The sequence below is a fragment of the Rhyacophila brunnea genome, unplaced genomic scaffold (assembly GCF_057557595.1).
Source record: "Rhyacophila brunnea isolate RB1 unplaced genomic scaffold, BYU_Rbru_1.0 scaffold_4, whole genome shotgun sequence".
NCBI classification, from domain to species: domain Eukaryota; kingdom Metazoa; phylum Arthropoda; class Insecta; order Trichoptera; family Rhyacophilidae; genus Rhyacophila; species Rhyacophila brunnea.
The window spans coordinates 35313013-35322464 of NW_028233068.1; the positions used below are offsets into that span (position 1 = coordinate 35313013).

General features: G+C 40.4%; 1 protein-coding gene across 1 annotated transcript in view; it reads right to left on the minus strand.

The window, feature by feature from the left end:
- LOC147067301 (serine/threonine-protein kinase 32A) overlaps nucleotides 1–7548 on the minus strand; it is a 286899-nt gene extending 279351 nt beyond the window's left edge. Inside the window, exon 1 of the mRNA XM_085953722.1 lies at nucleotides 7376–7548. The gene's annotated coding sequence lies outside the window, so the exon portion shown is untranslated. The remainder of the gene's footprint in view (nucleotides 1–7375) is intronic.
- Between the last annotated feature and the right edge of the window lie 1904 nt (nucleotides 7549–9452).

Sequence of the window (9452 nt, forward strand, 5' to 3'; positions counted from 1 at the left end):
GTACACAATGTCACTTACAGTCTTCCTGTAAGGAACGTCCTCGGATCTCTGCGGTGGTGTCAGATGGACACCGGCGAGTATTGTGCTGATCCCCCTCAAGAGGAGGGTGATCGATCCTCTGACTTGGACGTGCAGATCGAGGGGTAGCACCCCCGCGAGTACGGCAAGCGCGTCAGTAGAAGTTGTGCGGTAGGCTTTGGTAAGCGAGATCAGCGCAAGTCGCTGCCCGCTTAATAGTGCGCGTCTCACGAGAGTTAAGGAGTTTACTCGAGAATGCCAAATGCTGGAGGCGTAACCGGCAATTCCCATGAAAATTGCGCCGTATGCAACCTTAAGGGCTCTAGGCTTAAGTCCCCAATTGCTGCCCGCCATTCGGGCCATTCTCTGATAGGCCGAATTGGCCTTAGAGACGGCCGTCTTGGCGTGGTGAACGAAAGACAGCTTGTCATCAAGAATTACTCCCAGATACGTAACCCTTTCGGAGAAACGCACTGAGGTCTGGCCAAAACGAACCGTGGGCGGCCGTCGAGTTATGTTGACCCGAGAACTACCCCTGAGGAGGACAGCTTCCGTTTTGCTCGGGGCAAAGGTCAGCTTGTTCAGCAACCCCCAATTAAGGATTCTGCCCAAGGCGTCCGTGGCTGCACGCTCAAGTGCCGGTCGGCTGGTCGCCCCAACAAGCAGGAGCAAGTCGTCGGCGTACGCAACGAGCGTGCAGCCCGGAGGCAGTGGCAGGGACAGAACGTCGTCAAACAGAATGTTCCACAGAAGGGGTCCTAGGACGGAGCCCTGAGGACACCCCATGGTGGTCCTCCTGTGAATCAGGCTGGGGCCGGAGTCGTAGGTTATCTCCCTATTGCTGAAGTAGCTTTGAACTAAGGCAAAGAGGTCCCCGGGGATCTGTTTCAGCCTAAGCTTTGCCAGAACCAAGGGCCACCACGCAGTATCAAACGCGCCCGCTATGTCGAGAAAAATCCCGGCAACGAGGTCCTTGCCAGAGCTCTCCACAGAATCGATCACAAAGCGAATCGCATCCTCGGTGGACTTTCCGGGTCTAAACCCAAATTGTCTTTGCGAGATTGGACAGTTTTCCGACAGGTGGGACTCAATCCTGCTGTTTATCAATCTTTCCAATATCTTCCCGAAGACGGGAAGGAGCGTAATCGGTCTATACGCTTTCGGGTCACAAGGAGGGCGACTGCCGGCTTTGGGGATCACCGTGAGATGACCCTTTTTCCAGCAGTCGGGGAATATGCCACTACTCATGCATTCTTTGTAGAGTTGCGTGATCTCGTGTGAGGCAAGAGACCACGCCCTTCTCGCTAGCGCGTTATCTATGCAGTCAAGCCCGGGGGCTTTGCCAATCGGGAGGCTGGCAAACAGGATCCCTAGCTCGGACATGGTAGTGGCTGCGGATCGCGGAGTGTTTAAGGGGAGCAGCGCATAGACGCGAAGCTGCTGAAATCGGTCGTTGTCAATGTCGAGCGACTCGTTGTCCTGCGGGATAAGAGCATCCAACAGGACTGTGGCGGACTCTTCAGAGCTATTGGTGAACGATCCGTCGGGGCGCCGTACCGCCGACATGACTTTTCCGGGCCGTAAGCCAAGCTTCATCACGCGGAAGGGGGGGCCCCACGGATCATTGCCACCCATTTCAGTGACGAACTCTCTCCAGTGCACCTTCTTAGCCTTACTGATTGCCTTTTTGAACTTGAGTCTAGTGGTCCTGTAGGTGACCGCAAGCGGATGGTCCGCGTGCAGCGGCCCCTCCAGCGATCTTCGCGCTGCTTGTAAGGCCCTTCTGGCCCTCCTCATCGTGTCTCTCAGTCTTGTCAGTCTCGGCTTCCACCAGGGTGCGAGGTTCGGCGGTCTCAGGGTCGTCCTTCCGATAGTGCCCTCCGCTTTTTCAATAATGAGATTCGTGAGGTCCTCAGCCGCAGCGTGCATGTCCTTTGGCGGAGGGCGCGAGGCCATCCTGTCCAGACCCTCAGCAAACTCGCGGTCAAAACGTACCCAGTCGGTTCCCTTGGTCCTGAAACGCCTCGGCAGTGACTCGCTCACAAGTGGAGCGAGAGACGCGTGGCCCCTCTCGGTCCTGTAGGCGAACGTGATCAGACGGTGGTCGCTTGCTGACGCTTCCAAATGGACAGTCCAGTTCACGACGCGTCCGGCAGAACCATTGGATATCAAAGTGACATCAATGTGAGATTCCCCATTGTTGGTAGAGAATGTGGCTGGACCATTAGAGTTATTCAGCACCGTCAGGTCGTGAGTTGCCACGAGTTCCTCGAGGGGCGCCGGATTGTCCCGGCCAGACCGCGGCCCCCGGGGGGCCCACAGCCATGATTGAACGTTGACGTCCGCTCCCACTATAATCTGTTTGCCGCGGCATGCAACCAGAATTTTATCGAGCTGCTCGACGCATTTCAGGATGTTTACGCTGAATTTAAAGTAAGAAGAGACCACCACAATGGAGTTCCCCGATCGGTCGGAGACCTCCGCTACGGCAAAGAGTTCGCTCGACAAGTGGGCAAGGTGTAGCACCACTAGGGTAGGATTCGCAACGAAGATGCAGGCCATGGACCCCAGGCCGTGGTGCATTACCCGACCCCCACTGAAACCCAGGTTGGGGCCGTAGGAGTAAGGCTCCTGCACCAGGACCAAATCGATGTCCATTTCCCGAACCGTCTTGATCAGCTCCGCCGTTATAGCCTTCCCTTTGCCCGCATTTAACTGACCGAACCGAATCATTGAATCGAATAATCCGTTCGGTTCCGCTCCTGTGCCATTGCGTACTTGCGCGCTGGGCAATCAGGGTCGATCGCTGCATGTTGATGCGGCTTCTTGTGCCTGGCGCAGGCCGGGCACTTTCCGGGGGCCTTAATATTAGGGCATTCAGCCCTATCGTGTCCTTCCTCGGTGCAATGGCCGCATGTGGCGCTTCTCGCCGAACAATTCTTTGCCATGTGGCCGTATAAGTGACACCTTGTGCACTTGACGACGCCACAAAAGTCTTTGGTTGGGAAGGATTCCCATCCCATATATATGCGCCCGTCATTGATGAGCGCTTCCCTCACCTTTGCCGGGACTGATATCACCATGTGACATTTTCCGATTCTGGGGCCTGCCCTGTGGCTCAGTTTAACATGGCGGTATGCCTCCGAGGGGAGACCCGTGACCTCTTGAGTGTTGGCCTTAATGGCTTCCTTAAGGTCGTCCTCCGTCGTCTTGACCGGCACGTTGAATACAATTATCCGCGGGAGCCTTTTTCCTGCGATTTCAGCCCGGAGACCGGCCTCCTTTAGACCAGGAGCGGCGGCCAGTCGTTTGGCCTCTTCCTCGGTTCTGGGGTGAATGATTACCCCACCTCCACGTACCATTCTCAAGCCCGTTATTTGGACTTTTAGTTCCGCGGGCACGATGGCTTTCTTGACGACTTCTTTAGTGGCCGGAGACTCCATTCCTTCTTGTGTAGGAAAAAAGAACACGCCGGGCCTTGCGGCGGTTGTTGGTGGCACAATTGGCCATTCCGGAGAAGTCTGTCTGACCGGCTTGGCGCCTTTTTGAGTGACGTCGCTCCAAGAATACTTGGTTCCTTCACTGACTGCGTCACCAGTGGCAGCGGCAACCGCGTTTATGTAGGAGGCACGATCTTCCAGTATGGCTTTGCTGGATTCAAGCTTGATTGCGAGAGACCAAGTCTCCGCGACGACTGCCTCCAGTTCCATTGTTATCGCCTTAATTGTCGATGCGGGGATATTTCCGTCGCCGGTGAGTAATTCTTTCACTCTTTGGATTGCTTGAGCAACCTTAGTAGCCCCGTTTTGTGAGTCCGTAACATCCGAGTCGGCTATCCTATCCCCGGGAGGGGCAACGCTCTTTGGATTCTTGGCGTTTGGCCTCGGGGTTTCCTCGGAGTCCTGTGGTATTTCCTCAGCCAGGGAACGTCTTTCCTTCCTGACCTTTTTGACCTTCTTGTTGGCCTTGGTGGCTGCCGCCTCTTCCTTCTCTTTTCTTTCTGTGGCCGCTTGGCGTTCGGATGCTTTGAATGAATACCTACAAGACATCCAGTGACCAAGTTAACTAAATTTACTTTTCGTGATTATAAATTTTACATAATAACTGTTTTCAGCATCATGTAAATAACGTGTTAATCCTAAATAATCCATTTTATTATCTCAAAAGAAAATATTCATATTTATTTTTTAAAGTTTTAATATAAACGTATATAATAATACGTTCTTACGAAAATAATATCATTTTGTATACTTACCAATGTTCATGGGGTATCCTTTAATGTTAAGAATAAAATTCTTATAACGTTTCATATGAAGTAGTTACATATTTGAATCTTGTTTAATGCATACATACATATGTGGTTATGTAAAAGGTCCGTTTTATAATAATAATAATATGTCATATATTAAATTTGAGCGTGTATGTTCCTTTCCATCAATACAGTATTATAATAATATTTTCGTATATATCGGTGACATTGGTATCTTTTTTTTACTAAATTTATAGTTAATAATAATAATAACTTAAAAGTATAAATCTTACAGAATAAATTTTAATTTTCTAAATAATACACCCACAATAACTGCGCAGCTTAAGCGTCGGCCTATGACGTCGTGAGTCCCAGGTTCGAATCCTATGTCTGGCAAGTACACATATTTTTTTTTCAATTTGTGTATGACTCAGAGTATTATAGACCTAATAGATTGAGTAAGTTGCTCCATTCCATTTCTCATCAAATTTCATTCATTCATCCATTTCTCGTGAAAATAAAATCTCTTAATATAAACCTCCACAGACATCAGACCATCAGACATGGTAAAAAATACCTATTTGGTTTTTAGTTAACAGACTTGTACTTATTTTTTAAATATGAAATGAGATTACTTTTATAAAACTTTATTTGGGAGTAAAGCCGTTTATCTCGTTTCTAGTGGACCCGAGTTCATATTAATTGCTCCAGGTAATTTAACATATTTACATTTTTAATGTATACAATTTTTTGAGGCATACGTATATTTCATTTTCGCGTTTCTCTTTTTTCCATACTTACCTCTTACATAGAGGTTATGTAAAAAGCTAATAAAAAAGACCAAAATACCATAAACACTGTCATAAGACAACTCTATAATAATAATTATGAATAATATATTTTTGCTTTTAACTGAATAATATATTATATCATATATGACAGATTTTTTTAAATATCTAAGTATAATAATATACTCTTATCATCTCTTAGGGGGTACGTGCGCCGCGTAGGTCAAAATGGAGCTTTTATGGTATTTTCAAAGCATGATCCTGGACAATCCTTAAACGTTGTAGATAATCTATTTATATAATTTTGAAGCCTTATTATCCTTTATATTTATTTAAAAAAAATTATAAAATATCGGATAGGTTACGTTATGTGCAATCCTCTCCCATCAATTTACTTATCTGTCGTATGCTATCCAAAATTAACATCGATATAAAGTATTTATGTAATAGCGCATGTGGTCATATACTACCATAAGTTTGTGGTGATTTTGTTGAAATTTATGTCACAGTATGTGACAGTATGACATAAATCCAATTCCAAACTATATTTAATACTTATTGATATAATTTCACTAGGATGTCATAATTTGGAATAATAATAAAATATAATTATGATATTATTGAAACATGCCTTATATAATAAAGATGTGGATGCGCTTTACTGATTTAACTACCAATATAACTACTTACCAATCAATCTAAATTATACATTACACCAATGACCAGTTGCATGTTTTTGGATTTTTTTTCTGTGATTAGTAAGTGCATCAATCGATAATGCATAGTACCTACCTGCAATGCAATTTGTTATCGGTGCAAGTGCGTTTCAATGAAAATTTGTTCCAAATGCATATAAAATAAAAATGCTACATTTTTAAGCCGTGTATATTATCCATTGAATACCTCAATACTTTATTATATTTTAAACGATATTATTTTGTTTATCTATCGCCATAACACTGAAACCGTTTCAAGGACTGACTTTTATCAATTTTGCGAAAACTGCGGTCTGCAAATATAAACAAAATAACCGGTATCGCGCTTTGATTTCCAACACACGCGACGTTCTTTCGAAACCAAATATAATTTATTTATCCTTAGCACTACATGCCAGTATGAATCTAGAACGCCTCTCAAAGAAATATTTATTATCTAAATTTTCTAACTATTCGCTCAACCCATTTGATTCATACTTCGACAACTCTTATACATTGGAAAAATATAATATGTGAATTTTACAGATAAGGGGTCGATCTATGCGAGCCATAGGTTTAAACTCGGTCGCTATTCTTAATAATAAATTGTGCATAGCGGGAATAATAATGTGAATATAAACGATCGTTGTTTTGTTAAGGTGGATAATGAAAATTATGCATGCATATATCTATTTAGCCACACAATAAAACTGTTTATTTTAGACAGAGGTTTTGTATAAGTTCTAACAATAATATGACGCTTACAAAAGGTACCTACATAATAATATGCTTTAATAAAATTTAGGTAAGTGTGCCGCAGAGGTGGACATGAGATTTTACAAATTTCTTTTTAGATCAAACCAAACCTAACCTAACCTAAAATAACCTAATCTAATCTAACCCACCCCAGTCTAATATTACCTGATATCTTTTTTTCCGATAGGAATCTCCTAATAGGATCATATGGGCTTCCATAGAGTAGAGGTGTGTATTAACAGGGTTTTGTTTTTTACGAGAAATGGATGTCAACCACCTGTTCAACCTATTAAGTACATACCCTGACTCACACACAAATTGAAAAACAGTTTACTTATATGTGTACTTGTCGGACCCAGGATTTTAACCTGAGACCCATGGCGTGATAGTTCGACGCTTAAGCCACGCGGCCACCGTGGGTGTCATATAATATAATATAATCTATAAAATATAATCTTAGTTTGTGATAATGGTGTGTCAAAATGTATGAAAATTTCAAATTTTTAATTAACGATTATTTTATCAAAAAGGCGATGCGCCGACAGAAAAAAGTATTTATTATAATTGTCTACACGGAATAAACTGTTTTAGTAATATATATATATATATATATATATATAAAAGCTCGTGTCCACCTCTGCGGTACAATTACCAAAATTTAAAACAAAATATAATATGAAATGTATATAAATACTGCACCAATCAGCATTAAAATCATTAAAATATAAAATATATTATATTGCATATATTTATTCAATATGTTTTTTTATGTATGTACACTTAAGTTTAATTTTAATTCTAAGTAAATGTTTCAAAACGAATAAAAACAATATAGTACATTATTTTTTTATGATAAAAAAACAACATACCTGTATTTTTGCAGTGTTTCTACACAGGTACAGCAAAATGAATAAATATCAACACTTCGCTTCAAGTATTTCTGGAAGCAGGTAAACAATAATATTGTCCAACACGATTGATCTTATTCGAGAGAGAGAGGGAGAGTTACGCGTCCGTCACCGAGCACGGTATGTACGAGACTGACTCAAATTCGTAAATTCTGAGACCTGAGACTGCCTGAAATTTTCAGACGCTGAAAGAGAAATATGAAACTTTTCAATATAGTCACTGCAATACAAATTACGAATATTAAAACGACTTTTTATATACATCCTTACCGACAAGGATGTTAAATGAAAACTATCTAGGTGATACAAAATGACGCATCCAAATTTCTTGTATACATTTCTATATGGTGTTATTGTAATGTTATCTTTAAATTAATTAATATTTTGTAATAATATAAATAAGTAATATTCCTCAATCAATAATTATTTATTTTAATTTAATATAATATAATAAACAAACTTGGTAGTGATTCCAAAATATTTTTATCGAATTAGTAGTAAGTAAGTTTTGGTTGGCTCATTGAAAAATGAATTAGGTTTTAACGCTCTGTTATAAATACTTTTAAGTATAAGGTTGATACTGTTATTTGCAACTTTTCATGATTGTTTATCTAATGCTAAATAATACTATTTCACTGTATAAAAAACTTTCTCTACGTTTGGATTTATATAAAAAGATTTTTATTGAGAATCTTGGCATACTATACAATTTTGAGCACAAAAGTGAAAACTTGTTATAAATTGTTCCGCAACAAATCACATATAATTATTTGATCATTAGCTTTGTAACATTTTTTCTGCTTTCTAAATTATCATATTTTTAAGACTTCGCCCTCATAAATATTTAAAGAATCCCAGATAGTATAAATAAATAATTTTCATTGGTGAATCGATAGTTTAAATTATAAGAGCACTCATCTGGACAATGAATGGTGATATTTTTCTAGTAGGATTTTTTTTAAAGGATTATAAAAATATATATTTTCAATAATAGGAATTTAATTTTAATTGTTATGTATTAAATAACATATCCATAGTCAAGTTTTAATTTTCGCTACGGTAAAAATTATGTGTAACAAGGAGTCATTCATCTGTTTTTGCTGCTGAGTGAACAGTAAAATTATCAAAAATCTGCGTGAAGTAAATTTCAATGTAAACTTATAAATATATTTACTTATAGTATAGTAGAGCAGGAAAATCGTATTTAAGTGATCTCGTCAGTTGTTTGAATTTCGTTTGAACGATAAAATGTAAGCAGGCATTTTTTTAAGTGGCATACTTTTGAATCAACAGCTGATAGCGTTGTTGGCCTTGTTTGTTTATATCACTCGGCATTTTCATTTGAATTAGTAATAATAATAATTACGGGCTGAAACAAAATCTACCCGTTATTCAAAGTGCTTTAGTACTCGCTGTGTTTTATTATTAGTTTAACCACTTAGGGGATGATTAATAGCGTAGTCATATTTTTCATTGAAAGCGCCATTAGTTCTCGGTAATAAATGAGAAGGTGGTGATCAAAACCCGCAATTACCAGAAAATAAACTACAGCTTTTTTTCATTTCTAGGAAATTATTTCTCTAGGAAAAACAACAAACAAGAGAACTAAACAGTTAATTTGTTTATTTTGTAGTATTTTTATGAGCCGACTCCACGCGGGTCTACCCAAAGCGGGTTACCTCTAGTTTTAGATGTGTAAAGTAGTTAAATCTAATTCGACACTATCTTTATCTCGCACGAGATCTTCTAAATTTTTTTCATGCGTGACTCGTCTATTTTATGATACATGACCCATCTATTTAAGACTGTCCCAACCATATGGACTATACAATGTATGAACTCACGTATAAATAGAGATTGCAATGCTGGTATCCTAGTATTTTTCGATACCGAAATACCGCTTTTAAAAATCAGAAAATACCAATTTAATCGATATTGGAATTAGAAACAAAATGTATCAATTAACATAAAAAGCTTAACAGGGCTGTAATTTTTTGTAGGATTACGCGATGTCTAGTTTACATCTGTGGCCTTTCAT